Below are 27,374 nucleotides of genomic sequence, written 5' to 3'. Positions count from 1 at the left end.
CTATGTTCTCTGATTTCCAAGATGTTAATTTGGAAATCAGAATTAATACTGATTTCTAAGATTTCTGCTTGAGGGATTTTAACATCCTGGAAAGGTTTCTCTCTTTGTGGGGACAGGGTCTTGCTCTCTTGCCCAGGCTGGAGTAGAGTGGTGCGATCTTAGCTCACCACAGCCTCCAACTCCTGGGTTCAAGAGCTCCTCCTGCCTCAGCCACTCTAGTATCTGGGACCACAGGCATGCGCCACCATGCCCGGCTAATTTTTTAATAATTTTTTGTTGAGACAGGGTCTTGCTATGTTGTTCAGGCTGGTCTTGAACTCTTGGCCTCTTGTGATCCTCCCACCTCGGCCTCACAAAACGCTGGGATTACAGGTGTGAGGCACCACCCCTGGCTTAGAAAGGTTTCTCCCTATCGACAACCCATGAATCCCAAAAAACAATTCAAAAAGAGGGGCAGAGGGCAAAAGATGCATCAACAGGCCAGAACCTAATATGAGGTAATGGCTCCTATGATTGTCACATAACCACACCAGTGAGGTGAGTAAAATACCAAACACCAATTGCCTTATCTCTTTTAAAAAAAATTTGTGAGTACACAGTAGGTGTATTTATTTGTGGGGTACATGAGATGTGTTGATACAGGCATGCAATATGAAATAAGCACATCATGGAGAATGGGGTATCCATGCCCTCAAGCATTTATCCTGTGAGTTACAAACAGTCCAATTATACTCTTCAAGTGATTTAAAGATGTATAACTAAGTTATTATTGACTATAGTCACCCTATTGTGCTATCAAACAGTAGGTCTTATTCATTTTTTTCCCACTAGCAACTGCCTTGTCAATCACTAATTTGTCATACTTCTGGTAGTGAGTGGAATAAATCAAATTTCCAAGTACTGTGGTATTCTCAAATACATGCAATAGTCAAAACATATCCTAAGACAATCTCTCAAAGTCTAGTTACATCTCTGCACTTAAACCCCAAGTTGATCTAATCAATAAATGCAATCAGTTGGAGGTGGATGGAAGGTGTTCAGAGTAATCAGATGCTCAACATCAACTTCCCACTTATCTGAGAAAATGTCTCATGGCCTGCAGGAATGCACCAGAAGTCCTCAGCTTCACCTAGAAGTTCTATTGCTGCTTTCCCAATTCTCTGTTTCTAAGAGACACATTTTCTTCCTGGCTTGCACTTTGGAAATACTTCAGTTTGTGGTGTGTGAAATAAAGGGTTTACTAATAGTTGCCTTAGAAGGAAAAATATGACCTTTCTGTCCCCTTGCACGTTATCATCAGTAGTTCCACCTGCAAATCAAGTTAGTTAAGTAAGACAATTATTTCTTTTTCAAATCCTTGGTTTCTTGGATATGGTTATTCTACTTGCAATGAAATGACTATTAAGAACATTCCAAAATGTGCAAAAAAAATCAGATAAATGTTGCTGGATAGGAAGTGAAAATCAAGTACACTCTTTATAAATGACTACCAATGTGCACTACAGATTCTTCAGCCCATCAATAAGTAAAGAATAGCCAAGAGTTACGCAGTTCTAACTATGTTCTTTTCTAGTGTTTTCCACACATTAATTCATTCAACCTAAAAAATAACTCTGTGGGTTACATACAACTATCGCCGTTCTACAGATGAGATGACAATGGCATGAAAGGTTAAGTAACTGGCCCAAGATCACAGTAAGTGGCAGGGCTGGGATTATGCCCCCGCAGTCTAAATTCAGACTTTGTGCTCTCAAGCATCACATTCTACTGCCTCTAATAATCGTGTCCTTTTTCACGTAAAGACTTAATTCTAAGCTATGTTTTGAGCACTAGTTTTTCAAAATTTTGCCAGAACAACATTCATTAAATATATGTTCACTCATTCCATTAAATGAAAAAACTTTGTTTTGTACTTAACTATGTCATAGACCACAAAACCAAAGCAACGCGAACGAAACAAACATAACGCAGCTACGAAGACTTTGCCCTCACTGACGATGAGTAAGACAAAAGCTCCCTGTGCTCAAGCAGCTTCCAATCTGGTAGAAAAATTGGAGAGTACATAAGGATTGGGTATAAAAAGGTCAACAGAGTTTGACATGTGAATCAAAGAGGGAGAAATGAATTCGAACCAATGAGATACCAGTTTATGGAGGAACTGACAGGTCCTTGGGGTGGCGGGGTCGGCATGAAAGTGGACCAGGGAGTGAGTGGAGGGGAAAGTGATACTTAGTGGAATGATGCCTTTGGAAGAGGCCAAAGAGTAGAGCTATAGGAGCAGGACAGTGACTCTTCCCCTCCTTGTCTATCTGGCCTCACATGCTGCTATCCTCACCACTGGCCTCCACTTCAGCTGCCCTGGCCTCTCTGTTCTTGGGTGCCACCAGACTCACTCTTCTTCAGGGCCTTTACACTTGACTCTGCGCAGAACTCTCTCCACCTTAGCTCACCCTGTGGCATGTCCTTGTCATACAGGTCTCAGCTCAAAGGTCACCTCGTTGGAGAGTCCTTCATTTTATTGCAAAACACCCACACTTCCCCTTAATTTGTCAGTTTATTTGGTTTAGTTACTGTCTTTCTCAGTTACGATAGATTCTTTTTTAAAAAAATTCAATTCCTTCCCTTTGTTGTGCCTTTTTATTTTTTAATTATTTATTTTTTTTAATTTTACTTTACGTTCCAGGATACATGTGCAGAATGTGCAGGTTTGTTACATAGGTATGCATGTGCCATGGTGGCTGGTTGCACCTATCAACCCATCATCTAGGTTTTAAGCCCCACATGCATTAGGTATTTGTCCTAATGCTCTCCTTCCCCTTGCCCCCCCAACCCCTGAGAGGCCCTGGTGTGGGTTGGTCCCCTCCCTGTGTCCATGTGTTCTCATTTTTCAACTTCCACTTATGAGTCAGAACATGCAGTGTTTGGTTTTCTGCTCCTGTGTTAGTTTGCTGAGGATGATGGCTTCCAGCTTCATCCATGTCCCTGAAAAGGACATCATCTCATTCTTTTTTATGGCTGCATAGTATTCCATGGTGTATATATACCACATTTTCTTTATCCAGTCTGTCATTAATAGGCATTTGGGTTGGCTCCATGTCTTTGCTATTGTAAATAGTGCTGCAATAAACACACGTGTGCATGTGTCTTTACAGAAGAACGATTTATATTCCTTTTGTTATATATCTAGTAATGGGATTGCTGGGTCAAATGGTATTTCTGGTTCTAGATCCTTGAGAAATTGCCACATCATCTTCCACAATGGTTGAACTAATTTACATTTCCACCAACAGTGTAAAAGCATTCCTATATCTCCACAGCCTCACCAGCATCTATTGTTTCCTGATATTTTAGTAATTGCCATTCTGACTGGCATGAGATGGTATCTCATTGTGGTTTTTATTTGCATTTGTTTGATTATCAGTAATGATGAGCTTTTTTCATGCTTTTTTTGCCTCATAAATGTCCTATTTTGAGAAGTGTCTGTTTATATCCTTGGCCCACTTATTGATTTTTTTTTTTCTTGTAAATTTGTTCATGTTCCTTGTGGATTCTGGACATTAGACCTTTGTCAGATAGGTAGATTGGAAAAATTTTCTCCCATTCTGTAGGTTGCTTGTTCACTCTGAAGATAGTTTCTTTTGCTGTACAGAAGCTCTTTAGTTTAATTAGATCCCATTTGTCAGTTTTGGCTTTTGTTGCAATTGCTTTTGGTGTTTTCGTCATAAAGCCTTTGCCCATGCCTATGTCCTGAATTATATTGCCTAGGTTTTCTTCTAGGGTTTTTATGATTTGGGGTTTTACATTTAAGTCTTTAATCCACCTTGAGTTAATTTTTGTATAAGGTGTAAGGAAGGGGTCCTGTTTCAGTTTTTTGCATATGCTTAGCCAGTTTTCCCAGCATCATTTATTAAATAGGGAATCCTTTCCCCATTGCTTGCTTTTGTCAGGTTTGTTGAAGATCAGATGGTTGTAGATGGCAGTATTATTTCTGAGGTCTCTATTCTATTCCATTGGTCTATATGTCTGTTTCGGTACCAGTACCATGCTGTTTTGGTTACTGTAGCCTTGTAGTGTAGTTTGAAGTCAGGTAACATGATGCCTCCAGCTTTGTATTTTTTTTTGTTTTTTTGTTTTTTTTTTTTTTTTGTCTAGTACTGTCTTGGCTATGTGGGCTCTTTTTTGGTTCCATACGAAATTTGAAGTAGCTTTTTCTAATTCTGTGAAGAAAGTCAATGGTAGTTTGATGGGAATAGCATTGAATCTATAAATTACTTTGGGCAGTTTGACCATTTTCATGATATTGATTCTTCCTATCCATGAGCATAGAATGTTTTTCCATTTGTTTGTGTCCTCTTATTTTCTTGAGCAGTGGTTTGTAGTTCTCCTTGAAGAGGTCCTTCATGTCCCTTGTAAGCTGTATTCCTAGGTTAAAATAGATTCTTTTACAGTGTAAAGACCGCATGTTCTTTATTCATAGCTGATTTCCCGATGTCCAGAGCAATGCCTGGTGCAGAGGAGCACTCAATAAACATTATGGAATAAATGAATAAATAAAGATCAGAAATTTTCAAGAAAGAATGGATGTTCCTTAGGGTCATATCAGTCTACCAAAAGACACCTACACTCACATGTTCATCACAGCACTATTCACAATAGCAAAGACGAGGAATCAACCCAGGCACCTGTTGGTGGTGCACTGGATAAAGAAAATGTGATACATATACACCCACAGAATACTATGCAGCCATAAAAAAGAATAAAATCATGTCCTTTGCAGCAACATGGATGCAGCTAGAGGCCAAGAACCTAGGCAAATTAATATAGCAACAGAAAATCAAATTCCACATGTTCTCACTTACAAGTGGGAGTTAAACATTGGGTACACCTAGACCAAAAGAAGAGAACAATAAACACTGGGGTCCCAAAAGGGGAGAGGTAGTAAAGGGTGAAAAACTATCTATTGGGTCCTCTGTTCACTACTTGGGCAATGGGATCATTAGAAGCCCAAACCTCAGCATCACACAGTATACCCATGTAACAAACCTGCACCTGTAACCCCTAAATCTAAATTTTCAAAGAAGAAAGAAAAAAAAGCTAGGGAAAAGTTTGGTAGGATGAAGGACAAAAGGAAGTCATTAGTTTAAGCAAGGAGAAGGTTTCTGGAGACCTTTGAGAGGCCAGTTTTTGTAAAGCAGGTTTTGTTGTGGAGGGGGGCAGGAGGTGGTGTAGGGGAATGGGGAGATAGCTATAGGTTTATGAGTGCATGGGAGGTAAGAATGTGTTTCCTTTCATTCTTGCTAGATTGTGGAGGTGGCAGAGGTAAAAAGCAAAATTTGTTCTTGTAAAAGGAGCTTACCTTTTCTCTTCTCCACTCTCCTAAGAAGCGTGGCTTCCTTGAGGGTAATTATAAAAAGAATACCCAAGGATAAGGTAAATTAGCAAGGTCTGCTGGGGCCAGGACAGTGCTTAGGGTTTGCAGGATCCTAATAAAGAAAAGGATAGAGAACCTGGAGGAAAGTCACTTATTTCTTATAGGCTCCTCGTGTAGTTTAAGATCTTCCTAGGGACCGGGTATGATGGCTCATGCCTATGATTCCGGCACCCTGGGAAGCTGAGGTGGGTGGATTGCTTTAACCCAGGGATTCAAGACCAGCCTAGGCAACATGGTGAAACTGGCACTACAACAAACACAAAATTTAACCAGGCACGGTGGCATGTACCTGTAGTCCCAGATACTCAGGAAGCTGAGGTGGGAAGATGGCCTAAGCCTGGAAGTTTGAGGCTGCAATGAGCTATTGCCATACCACTGCAGTCTAGCCTGGGTGACAGTGTGAGACTCTGTCTTAAAAAAAAAAAAAAAAGAGAGAGGAAAAAAAGAAAAAGAAAGATCTTTTCTAGTTATCAGTACAGATTTTTAATTCAGAGATAATTTGGGATCATAAAGGCTAACTGAACTTTCCTTTGATTTATCAGGTCTATTTCACATTGTTAGGATTAGGTAGTCACCCAACATTATTGAGAACTTAGTTTATACCAGCTCCTGTTTTAGATACTAGAACTAGGGAATGGAATAAGTGGATGCTAATGCTGCAAAAAATGACTTTAAAATACCTGGGAAATAGATGTTTCAAGTACCTATTAACCTTTAGAAAATTTACATATATATGTAAATGTAAATGTAAATTACACACACACATATATAATGTATCTCGGAGGTGTGCTCCTGGAGCTGGCCTGGCTGACTGTTAAAATTTTGGGAATTCTGAGATTCAGTTATCAAACACAACCATTACTAGAAGTTACTAAGACTTGTGACTAAATAAATTATGCTAAAAACAAAGACAATATTCAAAACTCTTAACTTCCTAATGATTTTGCTACTGTCTATACTCAGAAGGTCATTACGTCTAAGACGGAAACTGCAGAATGGTGTCAGGAGCATGACTTTTCAGCTCAGCATTCAGTGAGGTGACACTGTAGCTTGAAGTTGTCCATGGTGCAAGTATTTATACCATGGAAATTGGAAAGTGCTACACATCAGAACTTATTTTCTTCTTTATTTTTTGGATAGTGGAATATTAAACATTTACCAGCACAGTGCTCTTTTTAGTTTCATTTTGTTTTGTTTCTTTGGGACATGATCCTACTCTATCATACAGGTTGGAGTGCAGTGGTGCCATCACAGCTAACTGCAGCCTTGAACTTCTGGGCTCAATTTATCCTGCCACCTCAGCCTCCAGGGTGACTGCAACCACAGGTGTGCACCGCCCTATCTGGCTAATTAAAAGAAAACAAAAATCTTTTTTTTTTTTTTGTAGAAACAGGGTCTCATTTTACTGCCTAAGCTGATCTCAAACTCCTGCGCTCAAGCAATCTTCCTGCCTTGTCCTCCCAAAGTGCTGCAATTACAGGTGTGAGCTACAGCGACTGGCCCACTGTTTTTGTTTTGTTTTGTTTTTTTGTTTTGTTTTGATGGAGTCTCGCTCTGTCGCCCAGGCTGGAGTACAGTGGTGCGATCTCAGCTCACTGCAACCCCCGCCTCCCAAGTTCAAACAATTCTTCTGTTTCAGCCTCCCAAGTAGCTGGGATTACAGGTGTGTGCCACCATGCTCTGCTAATTTTTGTATTTTTTAAGTAGAGACAGGGTTTCACCATGTTGGCCAAGCTAGTCTCAAACTCCTGACCTCAGGTCATCTGCCGGCCTCGGCCTCCCAAAGTGCTGAGATTACAGGCATGAGCCATGCCGCCCAGTCCCACTGTTTTTATCTCTGAATTTAAAACTACTTTATGCATGTTTATTTAACTTATAAACATGTTTATTTAACTCTTAGGTTAGAGTTAGTATGTGAATTTCTAAGGGCAAGTATTTTTTTTTTTTTAAAGAAACAAAACACCACTAGAATTCCAATTGCTTTCCCATGAGTTTTTCTGAGTTAGTAAGTTTTTAGTGTAAGTGCTTTTTAATCTTTTGGTGCAGATTTCCAGAGGTTTTCAGGATGAAGTAATACTCTTCAGATGCACTGGTATTGCTACTATATCAAACAAACATCTTTTATTGGACCTTGGAAAGCTTTTTATTATGTCACATTTTTGCTTTCTTTGTTACAGTGGGTACTGCAGGGTTCATGTGTATGAAGAAATGCTTTGCTGTATGGCAGACAGTTTTTGAGTGGTAACTGATGGCAACAGTAATAGGCTGATTTGGCTGTTTTGGTTATTTTACAGTGGCTCACTTTTTTTTTTGCTCACAAATGTGGAAGATGAACTGTGGAATTTCAATTGTCTGAATATGTTTCCCCTTCTAGGCAAATAATTTTTCAGACTTGAAAAAGGAGGAAACACAGGAAAAAAAACCCTCATATTTACCGATGTAACGAACAAAATGTATACTCTATTGATAGTTCAGTCTCAGACAGTCCAATCATCTTCCCCATGTGGTGAACATAGTCAAGCATCTTTGTAATCTCCTTATCCAAAATGAACAATTCAACTAACATTCAAATTCACTAACAATAAAAATATTAATTAGGATGATTTTTTGGTAGGTGAATTAATTATACAGCTCTTTTCCCCGAATCCCAAGTTTTCTAGAAAGCTATGATCCCACAATATTGGGATCATAGTATCATAATTACAGAGTTTCCAAGTGATAAAATCATGTACACATGTGTCCAATCATTCATTCACTCAACAATCAATATTCATTGACCATAAAAGGCTAATAACGGCCTGAAGTTACTGTGTAATTAATTTGGTGTTTCACACTTCAAGTTAAAATATTTACTGATTGTCCAGAATCCTTTAGTGTGTTTTCTTTCCTTCTTCTAAAGTCTACAACATTTCAATGAAGCGGAATTTACTTGATCATAAATAGATGACCTGCAGGCCATTATTTTTGTAGTAACCACAAATAGAAACAGCTCTTTGAAAATGACTAACTAGAAGAATACAAAGTTTTTCGCTAGTGTGGGAACATACCACTTTCCTCAATGGAATACATCTGCAATCCTCTTAACTAGCAACAAACCGAAAAAACAAGTCAGGCTCCCAAGAAGGAGACATATCCGATGGCTTTATGGCTTTAGTGGAGCATATTTTCCCCCCTAATAGATTGATTATTTATTTAAATAAAGCTTTGGATTTAATCCTAATTACATTCTCCTCTTTAGACCCCAAGCTGGGGAGAAAAAGGTAGTGTTGAGATATTCTATGCCACTTTTAGGTCAAAAGATAGAAAGCTCCAAAGATTTGCTTCTCTTTCAGAGAAGCAAATAGGAAAACAGATTTTTAAAAAATACAGCAATTGGCATGGTCATAAAATGGTGGTAATTTTGCCTTTCCCAGGAGACATCTGGCAGGTTCTGGAGACATTTTGGGTTGTCACAGTTGGAAAGGAGTGTTACTGGCGTCTAGCAGGTAGGGGCCAGGGATGCTGCTAAGCATACAATGCACACAACAGCTCCACAGCAAAGAGATATCCAGTCCCAAACGGCAACAGTGCTGAGGCTGAGAACCTGCTATAAATCTCAACTGTTTTTGTGATACTAGATTCATAAAACATTGCTCAGAGCTAATGGCAAAATACCGGAGGTGTAAAAGAAAACACCCATTATCTAAATATCTTCTTAAGGGTTTCTTTCTCATCTAACCATAAATAATTTTTAGGGACAGTTCTTTACCTAATGCAACTATAAAAAATGATCACAGTCACCATATTCTTAGTGCATGCTAGGCACTGTACATTTGCTTCGATCATCCTGTTTAAATTTATTACAACCATATGATGTCAGTGCTATTATTAGCAGAGAAAAACAATCATTTATTGCATTGAGTATCCTCTAGAGGTCAGTAGTCACTTGCTCTTCTCTTGATCAGTAATCATCAGTAGCATGACCTTGAAATGTGACAAAAAACGTCAATGTCATGAGAACGCACTAAAACTCTGGATGTCATTTGAATGCCCCTGCCCCCAAAAGTTCTGTAGTCCTAAGTGTTACAAAACACAGGCAAAGGAGGCAGGACTTATCAAAGGTATTTAGAGTTAGATGGAAAAGGCGCACATAAATCTTAAAAGCTAAAGAAAGGCATTCAGTGTACAAAGAAAGAAAAGAGCAGATTAGGGATCTGAATGACCTGGGCTATAAGAGCTCTTCCTCCCTGCATCGTGCAACCTCACACCCTCATACATACATGCTTAAAGGACACTGATACAGTGACCTAACACAGCTCTGTGTGTCTCCTCATAGTCATTGACAAGGATTTATTCAGCATCTGGGCCAATATTTCTGGCTGTTATATAATCTTAACTGGCTGAGCTAGGATGATATAAATTATTCCTTTGTGGGCAAGTCCAGAAAAATTTAGAATTAAAAGCAGCGCTATTTCAATGACTAAACAAATATAACTAATATTTTTTATGTAAAGAAGCTTGTGCATATTTCACATTTTACATATTTTTAGTGTTTCAGAGAGTTTGGCCCAATAGAAACAGATCAGTCATTTAATTCCAATTTAAAATGTGTAACTGAGTAGTTGGTTTAGATTTGAGATTTTAAGTTGTAAACTTATGAATTTTATATACTTTATTAATATTCAGAAGGTCTTAAATTTCACCATATTTATCATTTTGTTTCCTAAGATTTACCTACTTGCGAAATTCTGTTAGACAACTTACATATTTAAAAAAGATAAGAAGCATCAAATATATAAATGCATTTCCAAAGGTGTGGGATTGAAAGAGGAACAGAGTAGTTTAAAGTAAATAGTGACATACCCAGAAGTATAGGAGGGGACTCTCATTGAACAAAAGGCAGCTTTGCCCAGGAGTAAAAGAAATGAAGTGCTCCATCCCCAAGAGTAACAGCCTTCCTAACTCAGGTGACTGTAGGGGTCGCTACCAGGTGGTTCCCTGACTACACACCTTATAGGGAAGTCTAACTGCCATCTATAGTTGACCCTTGAACAACACAGATTTGAACCACGTAGGTCCACTTATGTATGAAGATTTCCTTCGTCCTCTGCCACCCGAGACAGTAAGACCAACCCCTCCTCTTCCTCAGTCCACTCAATGTGAAGACGATGAGGATGAAGAACTTTATGATGATCCTCTTCTCCTTCATGAATAGTAAATATATTTTTTTCTTATAATTTTCATAACATTATCTTTTCTCTAGTTGACTTTTTTGTAAAAATACAGTACATAGTACATACAACCTAACATATGTGCTAACTGACTGTTGATGTTATTGATAAGGCTCCTGGTCAATAGCAGGCTATTAGTAGCAAGGCTTTGGGGAGTCAAAAGTTGTATATAGATTTCCAACTGTGCAAGGGGTCAGTGCCCCTAACCGCCACGTTGCCCAAGGTTTGTCTATACTTCTACCTAACTACATGGAGCCACAGCTACCCTCTCATTTAGAGATAACAAGACTACCAAGAAAACAAGACTAAAAGATTCCAGAGGAACCCATGCCACCTGCCTATAATGAACCAGAGTAGTCAATCAATTCACAAATATGGATGGACAAATAAGTAAAAGCAGATATTTGGAAAATAAAAAGAAAGAAGAGCCTAAAAGGGAAGGTCCAAAATAAACAGAAAAATCAATTTCAGGGAAAGAAAAATACAAGGAACTTCAGCAAACGTAAACAAACAAGCAGAAAATCCAAACTGGTATCTTCAGAGAGTCAAGAGATTATTGCATTTATAAAGCAAGAACAAAAAGCTAGGAAAAAGTACTGATGAGGCAATGCAATGTCCTTGGGAATTAAAATATACTTGCCAGCATAAAAAAAAATCCAATGGTCAGGATAATTAATAAAATGAATGTATTTGAAGACTAAAGTGGAGGTTTGTAAACCAAAACAGAAAATGAAAGAAAATAGTGGGCACGGTGGCTCAGGTCTGTAATACCAGCACTTTGGGAGGCCAAGGTGGGTGGATCACTTGAGGTGAGGAGTTCAAGACCAGCCTGGCCAATGTGGTGAAATCCCATCTCTACTAAAAATACAAAAAGAATTAGCCGGGCATGGTGGTGCATGCCTGTAATCCCAGCTACTAGGGAGGCTGAGGCAGGAGAACTGCTCAAACCCAGTGGGTAGGTTTCTCTTTTCTTTATAATTTTCTTCTTTTATTTATTTATTTATTTATTTATTTATTTATTTATTTATTTTTGAGATGGATTTTTGCTCTTACTGCCCAGGCTGGAGTGCAATGGCGTGATCTTGGCTCACCGCAACCTCCACCTCCTGGGTTCAACAGATTCTCCTGCCTCAGCCTCCTGAGTAGCTGGGATTACAGGCATTCGCCACCACGTCCGGCTAATTTTGTATTTTTAGTCAACATGGGGTTTCTCCATGTTGGTCAGGCTGGTCTTGAACTCCCGACCTCAGGTGATCTGCCCACCTAGGCGCCCCAAAGTGTTGGGATTACAGGCGTGAGCCACCATGCCCAGCCTAAAAAAAAATCACTTTTTAAAATTGTATGCTTTCCTTAGTTTATCAACATAGTAAACCTAATTATTACCATCAAAGTAGACTTAATTTTAGAGGGGATAAAAGATGTTAAGAACTACAAAACCCAACCTTAATTGACAAATTTTAGAATTTCGAAGAATGAGCTTTAAAACATTGCTGAAAATACAACAGAAAAATAAATGTGTACTACGCAAGTTGAAAAAAAAATTTATTTGAGACTAAATTAAGAAACTGTAACTGAGTATTTATACACAGCTTAGAAACAGCAGCATTGCCATCATTTTTAGTTGGATATATAAATTAAGTCCTCTGATAATATTTCTTCATATAATAACTGGTATCAGAAATAACTTTATTCATTTCCAAATGGCAAAATCTAATGTTAATTTTAAAATTAGCTTTTTATCTCAATTCTAATAATCTTATCAATAGTCTTTTTGTTATGTGCATGTTTGAAAACACACACCTTCCTTATTCTCAGGGGACTGTTTATCGGGACATCTATTCTGAAACAAACAGAAATACACCGGATCAAATAACACCCACGTTTTCTGGGCCGGGCGCGGTGGCTCACACCTGTAATCCCAGCACTTTGGGAGGCCAAGGCGGGTGGATCATGAGGTCAGGAGACTGAGACCAGCCTGGCCAACATGATGAAATCCTGTCTCTACTAAAAATACAAAAATTAGCTGGGCGTGGTGGCGCGGGCCTGCAGTTCCAGCTACTCAGGAGGCTGAGGCAGGAGAATTGCTTGAACCTGGGAGGCAGAGATTGCAGTGAGCTGAGATCACACCATTGCACTCCAGCCTGGCGACAGAGCGAGACTCCAAAAAAAAAAAAAAAAAAAAAAAAAAAGTCCACATTTTCTGAAGAGTCTACATTTACTGAAGACCTGAACTGCACCACGCGGCCCCGACCCAACCACCTGTGTTCTCATGCGATGTGTACATCTACTTCCCAGTCAAGCTCTGGCTTTAGTGTAAAAATTCTTGGCAGTCTGGTGGTTATGTAACGGGTGGAGACGTGTTGACTCTATCGGTCTCCCTCTCTGTTTCTGAATCGGCCCCTCTTTTTCCCCATGTCACAAATATAAGAGTCATTTTTTCTGCTACCTTTAAACATATAACAAATAAGATAACATATTTAGTTTGAAAGTAACCATTCAATATTTTAATATTTTAAAATTTCAGAAACATATCAAATGACAGCTTCACTTTTACTTCATTGTTGACAATATTCATTTTATTGAAAAAAGTGGTAACGATGAGGGGAGAAGGACAGCATCACCTCCGAGGAATGAGCTTTTTATTCTCTTTTAAGGGCAATTGTGCGATGCTTCCAAACCCAAATGAGAATCCGTGGAAGTTAATATTCAAATGTGACTGCTTTAAAATTGCATTTTTTGCAAGTGCTTCGTTTTCTGGCTGACATCAGCAAATACACATTAGTGAGCTGATGACATTTGATACCAAAGGGACAACTTGTTCACCCAAAAAAGTTGTCGAGTCATACCCTTGGCTCATTTTGCCAAGAGCCAAAGGTGTCAGGCATACCGTATGCCTTCCGTAACGTTGCTGGCTCCCATACTTGGCACACTTGGGGTTGTTTTTGGCAGGCTGGTGCGTATCCAACGTGCAATTCATTCTGACCCCAAGAGCCAGCTCTCATGAAAGTGACCTTGTGGGGAAGCTGAGTGGTAACCCAAGAAATAACGGTGAGTGCTTTTACAGCATTACAATTTTAAAACATACTTGCCACTTTACAATGATCTTTCAAGAAATGTGAGGAATAGAAAATTTTGGTGTAGGACACTAAGATGGGAACACAGATACCAGGGCCCACCGGAGAGTGGAGGGCGGGAGGAGAGCGAGAATGGAAAAGTTGCCTATAGGATAAAATGCTTATTACCTGGGTAATGACATAATCTGTATATCTAATCCCTGTGGTAGCAATCCTTCCCTATACAGCAAACCTGCACATGTACCCCTGAACATGAACGTTTTTAAAAAGAAAATGTTGATGTAGGCTGGGCGTGGTGGCTCACGCCTGTAATCTCAGGAGTTCAAGACCAGCCTGGCCAACCCGGTCTCTACCAAAAACACGAAACTTAGCCTGGCATGGTGGCAGGTGCCTGTAATTGCAGCTGCTCAGGAGGCTGAGACAGGAGAATCGCTTGAACCTGATTGGTGGAGGTTGCAGTGAGCCAAGATCACATCACTGTACTCCAGCCCGGGGTGACAGAGCAAGACGCTGTCTCAAAAAAATAAAAAAGTTGGTGTATATTATTTTAGACTTAAGTTAATCCTACTTTTTGTTTTCTCTGACTGAAGCAGTGTAATACACACATGCTACTGGCAGAAAAATCAAAGCACCTTCTTCTTTCTTGCCTTCTGCAGGGTAAGCAAATGTTTGAATTAATTATATTTCTTTCATTATCATTGATTTGAACATTTTTATGTTTTTCTATTTTTATCAAGAGATAAGCTCCTTTGTTCCACTGCCAGAACATTTCCCATTTATTTTATTCAGTGACCTCACATCTTTTTAAGTCTGTGGCATCAAATGATATGTTCACTTTCCCATCCTTGGTTCTGTCTTTTAATTCACACAACAAATATTTATTGGACATGTCTACTATATCAGCCATCACTGTGCTGGGAACTTGGTATGAACAAAATAGATGAAATATAATCTGCCTTCAATTTAGTAGGGAAGCGGGGATTAAAAAACAAACAATTGTTACATATAATAACTGCCATGAAGGAAAAAGTGTCACATTTATTTATTTATTTATTTTTTGAGACAGAGTCTTGTTTTGTTGCCCAGGCTGGAGTGCAGTGGCACAATCTCGGCTCACCACAACCTCTGCCTTCCAGGTTCAAGCGATTCTCCTGCTACAGCCTCCCAAGTAGCTGGGACTACAGGCGTGTGCCACCAAGCCCGGCTAATGTTTGTATTTTTAGTAGAGACAGGGTTTTACTATGTTGACTAGGCTGGTCTCGAACTTCTGACCTCATGATCCACCTGCCTCAGCCTCTCAAAGTGCTGGGATTACAAGCAGAAGCCACTGAGACTGGCCCTGAAAGTATAGTATTTATTTACCAACCTTTGAGGTATTCCTCTGGTTTTTCAAACACGATTTCACCTGGCTCATTTTTTTTTTTCCTCTACCATTTTCTCTGCCACCATTAGGATGTGAAATACAAAATCCTGTCTTTACCCTTGAACCTTGGCTTTCCTCTTCAAGAGGAACTTTCACTTCCTAACCGGGAACTGACAGGCATCATCCTTACCGCCTCTTGCCTTTGCCGCATATTCTTTTAACCCAAGGACCTCAAATGTAGACACTTTTCTCAGATCACAACCTTTTATATTTTCACCCTATCTGCTACTTCTTTTAAAACAAACCTACACTTAGCTTTTCCTATGCTCTCTAACCCTCTGCAGTATCTTCAGTCCATTAACCTCCTGGAATCACCTGCTTTTCTCCCTGGCCGACTTCCTAAGGTCTAGAACTTCAACAGCTCCCTCTTTGGCAACCCAGAAGTCCTCACTCCTTAACTATCTTTGGCTCCTAGCTACTAACCCTGAAAAGCATGTCAGACGTTTTCTCTGGGGTTACTTCAAATTACTGGAGAATGTCCATACATAACACTTTATCCAGTTTCACCCTGACCCCACTGTAATGCTTATGATTATTTTACAATAGACTCTTTTTCCTTCTTCTGCCTCTCTCACATTGCCATCTTCATTTTCCAAGGATCTCATTTCTACTCCAACAAGACTGATGGGAACCAAAATGGAATCTACTCAAAATCTTTGTCATTAACCACAGGAAACCCTTTTCATATTTATCTACGTGTTCCACTACCCTGTAATTCTTAATTCTTTCAAACCCTAGACCTCTGTATTTGTCCTATCTTCTACTTTCTCCAGAAATTTGTTCTGTGTCTACAAATATACCTACATCTTCCCTCAACTCACTTCTCCTCAAGTGATTGTGGCCATACTTCCTCCTTCTAGAAGTAGGCTATATTTGCTTGTTTCTACTTTCATCACCCACACGCTCCTTATAACTCACTGCATCTGTGCCTGACTTCCACCATCCTCTTGAAATTCCTCTCCCAAGATCGCAATTAAATGCCTGTTTAACTGAATTCTGTTTTGGTCCCCTGGCTGTCTCTTCTCTTCCTCCTGAAATGTTCTCCACCCTTACTTAGCAAAGTGTGAAGCAGGACCCTGTTTCTTGTCTGACCTCCCTGATAACTCATCACTTTACTTTTCCTTTTTTTAGAGACAGGGTCTCAGTCTGCTGTACAGGCTGGAGTACAGTGGCACAACCATAGCTCACTATAGCCTCCAGTTCCTGGGTTCAAGCGATCCTCCCACCTTGGTCTCCCAATGCTTATCATTTTTATATGCAGCCTCTTAACATGTGAGAATTCCTTAGAATTCCTCAGTTCCCCTTCTTCTCCCCCTATACCTGGGGTCGCAAATGTCAATCGTGAGCATAACGTGGCTTCCAGATGGGTTCTGTTTGACCTACAGAGCGAGGCTGTTAATTTGTACTAAAGTCAACACTTATAAATTAGGAAATGTTACTTAAAATTTGGACTTCCAGGTTGTCTTGAAAACTCTAACTCGCACCAGCTATGGAATAAGGATAGAAGAAAGTAGAATGTGAAATAGATATAAATGGCTATTAGATGGCAAAGTAATAATGAAAGATGCCTTCTTTCATGACTTAGGAATCAAAAGATACATTCATTGCAGATTTTGAGGATTTGTGCTGAGATATTATTGAGTTAATTTTCTCTGTATTCTCATTTTTGTCATACTTAGCCAAATCTCCACTTCAACAGCCCCAGTTACATGCTTTATCTTATATTATTCTCCAATCTTATTTCAAAAAGGATCTGCTTCAGGGTCCTTCAGTTCACTTTTCCTCTGAATATTGAACTTAACCAATAAAAGCAGCCTTCTGAAACAAGTGGCATACTAAAACAGTAGATAATGTAAGCTTTAAATTTCAAATTCTGTCTCCGTCTCATAACATTTACTCTCCATGAGGTAGATGACATTTATTTCCTGTAACCCGAAGGCTTTCCTTGTTCTTAATTTTTAAAGTGATGAAGTTCCCACAGGGGAGAATATAAGAAAGGGAATGAGATAAAGGTGGAAACATGGAAGAATCTGAATAAGAAAAGTCATTTTCATTCATTCTTCCTTTTACTTCCTTGTATAAGATACAAAAATATATGTTTCGCAGTAATGAGTCCTAAACTTGTATTTCTCAAAGTTGACATTTCAATTTCCATGACATCTTATTCTAAGAATAATGCACACATCTTTCCGCAGAGGAAATAAAAAGTGGGATTGAAATGTGCAGCCTGACCTGCGAGGAAAATGACCACCCCGGTTTTAATTAAGGAAGAGCAGAGAGAGAGATTTCTTCATGCTTATTTAATTATGTTGAAATGTTATCCCACAAACCGTAAGTTTTAAACTCCTATTAGCATCGAGCTAACATTCTCGCAAGATTTACTTATGTTTTGGAAACAGACCTTTATACAGAATGCAGGGAGGATGATCGTCTGTGCAGCGGCAGGCAAAGCCAAGGTTGTGTTCACTGCCTGTGGTTCCTTGCCTTGGTGTTTCCCACGAAGCCTGGTTGCCAGGCAACCAGGACAGCTTTGCTGAATATAGATATTAACAGGTTTAGGTTACATCGGGAAAAAAAAAAAAATGGAGTGAAAATGAGCACCGGCTTATCCTTCACCCGGAAATTTGGGGAAACAAGCAATGTTTTCAATGCAATATTTGAAACAAAATGTATTTAATACCTTTATTAAATGTGAATACCTTTTTTAAGCTCCACAACTCTTAGGTGGTATAAGCATAGTACACTTCCTCGTTTGAGATAATATACTTGCCCATTGTGTACTGAGAAATAAACTTGTCCATTGCCACCATGACTTGCAATTCTCCATATGAAAACACTGATTAGACCGGGTGCAGTGGTTCATGCCTATAATCCCAGCACTTTGGGAGGCTGAGTCAGGAGTTTGAGACCAGCCTGGGCAACATAACGCAACTCTGTCTCTACAAAAGATTAAAACATTACAAAGGTGTGGTGGCGCAAGCCTGTAGTTCTAGCTACTCAGGAGGGTGAGGTAGGAGGATCGACTGAGCCTGGGAGTTTACGCTACAGTGAGCTGTGATTGTGCTACTGCACTCCAGCCTGGATGACAGAGCAAGACCCTGTCTCAACAAATAACAATAATAAAAAATAAAAACGCTGGTGGTTTTTCTAGAACTTGAATGAATTTTAATCTCATTTAAATAAAACAAGAACACTGTAATAATGTTGTATAGTGTCAAAACTCTTACACAGACATCATTTTACTTGCAATTCGTTGTCTGAGGAGGATAGGACAGGCTTGACGGCCCCCCACTGAACAGACTGGAAAACAGACTTGATGAAGATAAGTAACTAGTGCCACAACTAGTCAAGGGCAGCGCTGGACGTGCACCCCCAAGGACAGCCTGCCTCAACAGGTGTTGCCTCTCAGTATTTTTTCCAGGATTACTGAAAAAGTAGCAGAAAATGAAAACCTTCACATGGGTTGCCTTCGTATAGGTTGCACAGCTTCTAAGAATTCAATACCGGCTCTTATGAAGAGAAATGATAGTGACATCTGAGACACGTGGCCTTGGGGTGTGTTTCTGTTTTCCTCCCTTTTTTTATTGTGGTTTGAGATGGGGTCTTGCTCTGTCATGCAGGCTGGACTGCAGTGGCATGATCATGGCCCACTGCAGCCTTCACCACCTGGGCTCAAGCAATCCTTTTACCTCAGCCTCCTGAGCAGCTGGGAAGAAAGGTGTGCACCACTATACCTGGCTAATTTTTTATTATTATTATTTGCAGACATGAGGTCTTACTATGTTGGCCAGGCTGGTCATGAACTCCTGAACTCAAGTGATCCTCACACCTTGGCCTTCCAAAGTGCTGGGATTACAGGGATGAGTCACCATGCCTGGCCTTCTCCCTTTTTCTTAAACCTTTCTCACATCCTAATCTTTTTGCCAGCACTCCCGCACAGCCATGAGAGAAAAGCAAAAGCAAGAATAAACTCTTGATTCCTTCAACTCCAAAGGTGACACCAGTAGCCAACAAGGACATCCTCCACTGTGAGTGCCACCATGAGACTAATGAGTCTAAGGAGATCCCCGTGAAGCTTCCGAGTTTAAAGGACACCTGCTTACAGGTGTGAAACTATAAAAGAGCTTTATGAAGACAGAAGCGATCTCTGTTCAGCACGGATTATACAAAGCTGCAATATGCCTGCAAGTCTAGAAAAGTCTACTGTACACTTGTCATTCACATTTTTATTTGTCATTTCCGTAGGTTTTAGAGAACAGGTGGTGTTTGGTTACATGAGTAAGTTTCTTTAGTGGTGATGTGTGAGATTTTGGTGCATCCATCACCTGAGCAGTATGCACTGAACCCAACTTGTAGTCTTTTATCCCTCACCCCCTTCCCACCCTTTCTCCCTGAGTCTCCAAAGTCCATTATGTCATTCTTAGGCCTTTGCATCCTCATAGCTTAGCTCCCACTTAGGAGTGAGAACATACGATGTTTGGTTTCCCATCCCTGAGTTACTTCCCTTAGGATAATAGTATCCAATCCCATGGAGGTTGCTGCAAATGCCATTAAATCATTCCTTTTTATGTCTGAGTAGTATTCCATTGTATACATATACCACAGTTTCTCTATCCACTCGTTTATTGATGGGCATTTGGGTTGATTCCACATTTTTGCAGTTGCGAATTGTGCTGCTATAAATGTGTGTGCAAGTATCTTTTTCATATAATGTCATTCACATTTAAATACAGGTGCTATTGCCTCTGCCGCTGCTATGCCGCAGAACTGCAAGTGGCTTAGAAGACTGCTACAGCAAAAAACCACCCCCCGCCCCGCCCCACCAAACTCCCCCGACTGCTGCCATTCAGGATCTGGGCATCACTGGGACAGTATCTCAAAGTCTGTTTTACAACTTTGATTGCTCAGTGAGTGACTGCATTTTGATTTCTTTGCATCGAGTTGGGAGGCCTGATGTGGGCAATTTTGAGAAATCAATTACTATGCTATTTCTTCATTCTGCTTGGTAAGATTTTTCCTCCCAGCCTTTCTTAAGGCTATGTTTACTTTTATAGAATGCATAACTTGGGTTATTTTCTAGGGTTCCAGGAAGTGTGACATATTCATCTCCTTCCTATGTATTAGAAAGAGGTGGCTGGGCGTGGTGGTTCATGCCTGTAATCCCAGCACCTTGGGGGGCCAAGGTGGGAGGATCACGAAGTCAGGAGTTCAAGACCAGCCTGGCCAACATGGTGAAACCCCATCTCTACTAAAAATACAAAAATTAGCTGGGCGTGGTGGCACACGCCTGTAATCCCAGCTACTCGGGAGGCTGAGGTAGGAGAATCATAGGAACCCAGGAGGCGGAGGTTGCAGAGAGCTGAGATTGTGCCACTGCACTCCAGCCTGGGTGACAGAGCAAGACTCCATCTCAAAAAAGAGAAAGAGGCTTAGTGGATTTACCTGAACAGCTTGTTTTGTTTGTTTTTGTGACAGGATCTCGCTCTGTCACCCAGGCTGGAATGCAGTGTCATAATCATACCTCACTACAGTCTCAAACTCCGGGGCTCAAATGATCCTCCCACCTTAGCCTCCTGAGCAGCTGGGACTTCAGGCATGCGCCACCATGTCCCGTTAACTTTTGTATTTTTTTTGTAGAGCAGGGTCTTGCTATGTGGCCCAGGCTGGTTTCAAACTCCTGGCCTCAAGCAATCTTCCCACCTCAGCCTCCCAAAGTGCTGGCATCACCGTGGAGCTTGTTTATCCAGGCAGAAAATATGCCAGAACCATGTCATTCACCTGTTGGGGCTTTCCTTCATGCTATCAGAGAGCGCAAAGTCAGCTGACATCACTCCCCTGGTTTAACTTGGGAAGTTAATAACAATGATAAATTTAAGAGTTCAGAACCAGCAAATGGTGTCAGGATTAAAAACACCAAACCTCTGTGGTCCCAGGAACACAGCTATGTTTGCACTTCCTTCCGATCACGAGCCCCCTTTTTGGAAAGGAGTGGGGGTTTACTCTCTACCTGGAGAGTTTCCATGTCACTTTCACTTTTGAGTAACATGCAAGTTTAAATTGTGTTCTTTTCTTACTTATTTTCTTGAGGACTGACACTAGTCCTTATGAAATCCCATCTTTCTTTTTTCCCCCAGAGTACTCTGAATATTCTGTTACTTTTTTCCCCAGAAGTCATTGCATCATTGTTGATTTGGATTGCGTTTTTTATTTTTTATTTTTATTTTTATTTTTGGAGATGGAGTCTTGCTCTGTCACCCAGACGGGAGTGCAGTGGCGCGATCTCAGCTCACTGCAACCTCTGCCTCCCGGGTTCAAGCGATTCTCATACCTCAGCCTCCCGAGTAGCTGGGATTACAGGTGTCCACCACCATGCCTGGCTAATTTTTGTATTTTTAGTAGAGATGGGATTTCACTACCTTGGCCAGGCTGGTCTTGAATTCTTGAACTCATGATACACCCGTCAGATTGCATTTTTAAAGGTGTTAATTGCCAAAAGGCATAATAAACACCTGGAGTTTTGAAATACGTTGTCATTGCTGTAATATGTTCTGTTAGGTTTAGTAACATAAACACAAATGTATTTTAGACAAGGGCTACATCTATATCCATGGTGAGAGTATTTCCAATGATTTCTTTTATTTCATATCACTTTTGCTGATAAGACTTACTTTTGATCTTGGCTTAGAAGAAGTAGCAACAATGAAATTTCAGGAGTGTAGGAGTCAACTTGTTACCCAAGCACGGCAACAGACATACAGAGGTAAGAATGCAAAACATGGCCAGGCGTGGTGGCTCACGCCTGTAATCCCAGCAGCTTGGGAGGCCAAGGTGGGCAGGTCACCTAAGGTTAGGAGTTTGAGATCAGTCTGACGAATATAGTGAAACCCCATCTCTACTAAAAATACAAAAATTATCAGGCATGGTGATGCACGCCTATAATCCCAGCTACTCGGGAGGCTGAGACAGGAGAATCACTTGAACCCGGGAAGTGGAGGTTTCAGTAAGCTGAGATAGCGCCACTGCAATCCAGCCTGGGCAAGAAGAGCAAAATTCTATTTCAAAAAAAAAAAAAAGCAACATGCATTCACTGGGTAGAGGCTCTACTTATGGAAGTGGTGGAGAACAGGGTTGGAAATGTAGATTGAGACCGAGTATAGATGCTCTTGAAGTCCAGACTAAGAAATCTAGATTGGCATCAGAGGTGAGTTTAAGTAGCATGGTCAGGCATAATCCCAACTATTCTTTCTCATGACATCTCTTATCATCAATATACATATTCTTTGCATTCTTATGATTCATTCTCACAACCATCAGCAACGTGAGTTATAATGATCTCCATTTTGCAGGTGAAGAAAGTTATTTTTTTTTTTTTTTTTTGGAGACAGGGTCTCACTCTGTCACTCAGTCTGGAGTGCAGTGGTGCAATCACTGCTCACTGCAGCCTCAACCTCCCGAGCTCAATTGATCCTCCCATCTCAGCCTCCTGAGAAGCTGGGAATAAAGGTATATGCCACCATGCCTGGCTAATTTTTGTAGTTTTTGTGGAGATGGGATTTCACCATGTTGCCCAGGCTGGGAAAGTGACCCTTAAAGAGACTTTGTCCAAAGTCACAAAACTGATGCCTAAAGCCAGAGCAGGCCAGAGGTGCAGCCACGTTCCTGCTCCCCTGCTCCACTGAATTTCCGAGTAACCGCAGTGGAGCTTTTCCTTGGGAAAGCTCACACCTTCTCAGGCCCTACTTCTTTCTACTCCTTCCCACCATGATCATCCACCCATACTCTGTTATGACAGGGTAAGCATGACATGTATTGTCCAATCCTTCTGAGAAAGAAAGGGAACTATTAAGAACTATAGGCAATAGGCATTATACGTGACTTCTGGTCCTCCTAGTTTTAATGAATTCTTGCAAAAGGGTAATATTTAGTTGGTAACTTGATTTGAAGCCTCTCATAGTGCAAATCTCTCCAACCTTTTCTCCAAAGGCGCCATCCCTGGGCTTGTCTCCATCTAAGACCTCAAAGGGGTGTCCACACAGCCCATACATCAGTTTTTGCAGAGTGGAAGAAACCCTCCATTCTTACTACCTCTGCTTTACCTTTTACCTTTAAATGAAGGATTCCCTATCTGCCCCTCACAATGCAGTTGAACTACAAGAATGTGGCATGTTTTCTCTGAAAGGTCCGGTGACCTGCTGGCCAAGACATCTAATGTCCACCAGGGCTGCAACTCACAGCCAGCCTGCACTAAGGCTGGAGTAGTGGAAGCAAAATCCCCTAAACTGGATATAGACTCAGATCTCTTTGAACTGGCTATGAGTTGGTAACACATTGCACATTGTATCACCTCTTGATTTTAGGGAAAGATTCACAACTGCCATTCCTGGGCCCTCAAGGCCTCACCTGTGGCATTTAGAATGATCTATGACATAGATGAACATCTTCTCCTGGAAATGTCACACTGTACATTCTCTTATTGTTTAGTCTGGATATAGTGATCTCAAGGTTAGGTTTTTTTCTGAGACAGAGTTTCGCTCTTTCGCCCGGGCTAGAGTGAAGTGGCATAATCTCGGCTCACTGCAACCTCCACCCCACCGGGTTCTGATGATTCTCCTGCCTCAGCCTCCCAAGTAGCTGGGGTTACAGGTGTGAGCCACCACGCCCAGCCTCAAGGTTAGGTTTTAAATGACATTTTTCCTGCACTGGCTCGAGTTCTCTCTTTTTACTTTCACTCAAATAGAAAAAGCAAGAATTCAGCAAGAGACTTAGTGACTTGGGGGGCATTATTTGATTCTCCTCCCCCTTCTTTATCTACACTCTTCAGGCTTCACTCCATGATCTTCATACTCAGAAATACCCGGGCTAGATGCCCGTCCTGGGAGGAAGCACGTTTGTGCTGCAGGGTGAAGCACTTTTGTGGAAGGATAGTGCACCCCAATGCACTTTAATCTCTCCGTCAACATAAGAACTAGAGTTGTCATCACAGCAAAATGGAAGAGAGATGTTCCACCAGCTGAAAGCTCATTTCACCTAAAAACCTGGGCTCAAACCCAAGGGGAAGAAAGTAGAGAGCAGGGAGTGGAGCAGCCCTGGGATCAGGTTGGTTCTGAATCCCTTTCCTATCTTCTCCGTGGAGGAATTCAGTCAGCCTGGGAACGTTTAATTATCTGTGGATGGTGAGAAACTTTTTTTTTTTTTTAAGACACAGTCTCGCTCTGTCATCCAGGCCAGAATGCAGTGTCATGATCATAGCTCACTACAGCCTCCAACTTCTGGGCTCAAATGATCCTTCTTCCTCAGCCTCCTGAGTAGCTGGAACTACAGGCATGCAGCCACCACACCTGGCTATTTTTAAAAAATTCTTTTAAATGTTTTTGCAGAGGCAGGGTCTTGCTATGTTGCCCAGGCTGGTCTTAAACTCCTGGGCTCAAGTGATCCCTCTACCTTGGTCTCCCAAAATGCTGGGATTATAGAAATGAGCCATTGTGCCTGACCTGAGGAATTTTTAAAGGATTTTGATGTGCTTGGAAACTGATGAAAATCTGGGTTAAAGGAAACATATTGAATAGTAGAAGTGCTTGGAATGGAATGGAGAAGGGAAGTTAGCGATTGGTATGGAGGCTGCCATAGTGTCTAGTAGATACAAGACAATAAATCCCTGAATTACTGTTACAGCTGTAGGATTGGAAAAGAAAGGGCAGACAAAAGGAGAAAACGATTTTAACAAATTACTTGTATGTGCTGGCACTACAATATGTACTTTCTACACATTGTTTTAAAAAATACTCCTACATGAAAAGTTGTATTATCCTCATTTTACAGATGAATGACGTAAACCTTAGTGGTTAATAATTTGTCCAAAGTCAACAACTACTGGCAGAATCAAGATTTAAACTCAGAATCTGCCTCCACTGCATATTCTTTCTCACTATAGTACATTGTCTGCAATGCTGTCAGTGTTGGAGTATGAGAAAATAATTTTGTCTCCAGGATCAGAAATGAGAAAGAGGAAAGAAGGGTAAATGGGCCAATTTTGATATAGGAACTGATGACTTGTTCCCTTTTAAATTTCTAAGTACCCTGTAAGTTTCAACTTTGATTTTTAAAAGGTACACATTTGAATATTAAACATAATCAGTACTAACAGGCTGTATACAAGCACACACTTTTTAATGCTTTATGGCTTGCTAGTGAATACTCATATTCACTGAAGCCTCCTGGTGTGATCTTTCAGATTTACCTACACATAGAGTTAATCTATTAAAAATACATATATATATATAAAATATATATATACACACTTATTTATTTACTGGAAAAGAAAATACTCTCTGAATGTATGAGTGTCTGGAAAAACCTTCGTGGCTGTGAGCATAACTAAATAACATCTGTATCACCAGACACACTATGATTTCCTATCGTGAGTAAAGTTGAAAAAATTAAAATCTTCAGAGATGTTTGAAAAAAGTTCAGTAAACCTTCTAATGTAACCCAGAAAGGGAACAGAGGAGAGTAACAACAGGGGGGCTATTTCTGATGACAGTGGCAAACATTCAGAGAATAAAAAAGAAAAATATAAAATCAGTTATTTTTAGAAACTGTTATTGTCGGAAAGGACCAGTAATCTACATGTTGCAGTGAAACTTGCATATCAAATGAGGCAAAAGCAACAAGAGACAGATCTCTGACAAAGTCATAATGTGTCTGGAATTGGTGGGTTCTTGATCTCACTGACTGCAGACTGTTAGGGTGAGTGTTACAGCTCATGAAGGCAGCTTGGACCCAAAGAGTAAACAGCAGAAAGATTTATTGTAAAGAGCGAAAGAACAAAGCTTCCACAGTGGGGAAGGGGACCTGAGCGGCTTGCTGCAGCTGGCTTGGGCAGCCTGCTTTTAGTCCCTTATCTGCCCCCACCCACATCCTGCTGATTGGCCCATTTTACAGAGTACTGATTGGTGTGTTTACAATCCCTGAGCTAGACACATAGTGCTGATTGGTGCATTTACAATCCTCTCGCTAGACATAAGAGTTCTCCAAGTCCCTACCAGATTAGCTAGGTACACAGTGCTGATTGGTGCATCCACAAACCCTGAACTAGACACAGAGTGCTGATTGGTGCATTTACAATCCTCTAGCTAGACATGAGAGTTCTCCAAGTCCCTACCAGGTTAGCTAGGTACACAGTGCTGACTGGTGCATCCACAAACCCTGAGCTAGACACAGAGTGCTGATTGGTGCATTTACAATGCTCTAGCTAGACATAAAAGTTCTCCAAGTCCCTACCAGACTCAGGAGCCAGGTGGCTTCCCCTAGTGGATCTTGCGCCCAGGCTGCAGGCAGAGCTCCCCATCAGTCCTGCTCCGCGGCCCGCACTCCTCAGCCTTTGTGTGGTCAGTGGGACCAGGCGCCACAGAGGCTTGGGCCTAACTGGAGCCCACCGCTGGGGGGCTCGGGCATGGCGGGCTGCAGGTCCTGAGCCTTGCCCCTTGGGGAGGCAGCTGAGGCGTGGTGAGAATTGGAGTGCCCTGTGGTCTGGCGGCAGTGCTAGGGGACTCCGTGCCCCCTCCACAGCTGCTGGTGCTAAGCCCTTCACTGCCCGGGGCCAGTGGCGGCACCAGCCAGCCCCTCCGAGTGCAGGGCCCTGGGAGCCCACGCCCACCCGCAACCCGTGCTGGCCTGCGAGTGCCACATGCAGCCCTGGTTCCTTCCTGCGCCTCGCCCTCCACACCTCCTAGCAAGCAGAGGGAGCCGGCTCCAGCCTCGGCCAGCCCAGAGAGGGGCTCCCACAGTGCAGCCGCGGGCTGAAGGGCTCCTCAAGCATGGCCAGAGCGGATGCCAAGGACGAGGAGGCGCTGAGAGTGAGCGAGGGCTGCCAGCCCCTTGTCACCTCTCAATAACGTAAAGCCATTCAGTTTGAAAAAAATTCATCAAGACAGATACAGTGATCATGGAGGGGGAAGAAAAAACACGCGAAAAGAATAGTTACTTTTGACAACTTGAGAGAGACATCTACATGGAAATAATGTTCAATGACCAAGGAAAGGTGATGGACTCCTGTCCCTGGAAGAACCCTTTCCTTTTCCACTTCAAAAATGAGTCAATGTCTCATCATCTATGCAGTATGTTTAATTGTCATGTTAGTCTTTTAGCCAATTTCTAGTAACATCTAATTTTATAACATGTACACACTTAATGTATTTGCTAGGAGTATCTCAATCAAGAAACAGAAGGCAAACCCC

At 41.2% G+C, this 27,374-nt stretch overlaps 1 protein-coding gene and 1 long non-coding RNA gene across 2 annotated transcripts in view; one reads left to right on the top strand and one right to left on the bottom strand.

The window, feature by feature from the left end:
- CACNB2 (calcium voltage-gated channel auxiliary subunit beta 2) overlaps positions 1 to 27,374 on the bottom strand; it is a 406,462-nt gene that overhangs the window by 225,552 nt on the left and 153,536 nt on the right. The window lies entirely within an intron of this gene.
- Positions 13,637 to 19,175, top strand: LOC115900400. Its single transcript, XR_004060076.1, has 3 exons — positions 13,637 to 13,689; positions 17,334 to 17,469; positions 19,066 to 19,175. It is a non-coding gene; the product is annotated as an uncharacterized LOC115900400 (long non-coding RNA).

Source organism: Rhinopithecus roxellana, chromosome 11, assembly GCF_007565055.1.
Source record: "Rhinopithecus roxellana isolate Shanxi Qingling chromosome 11, ASM756505v1, whole genome shotgun sequence".
Classification (NCBI taxonomy): domain Eukaryota; kingdom Metazoa; phylum Chordata; class Mammalia; order Primates; family Cercopithecidae; genus Rhinopithecus; species Rhinopithecus roxellana.
This window is presented reverse-complemented; position numbering and strand designations above follow the sequence as displayed.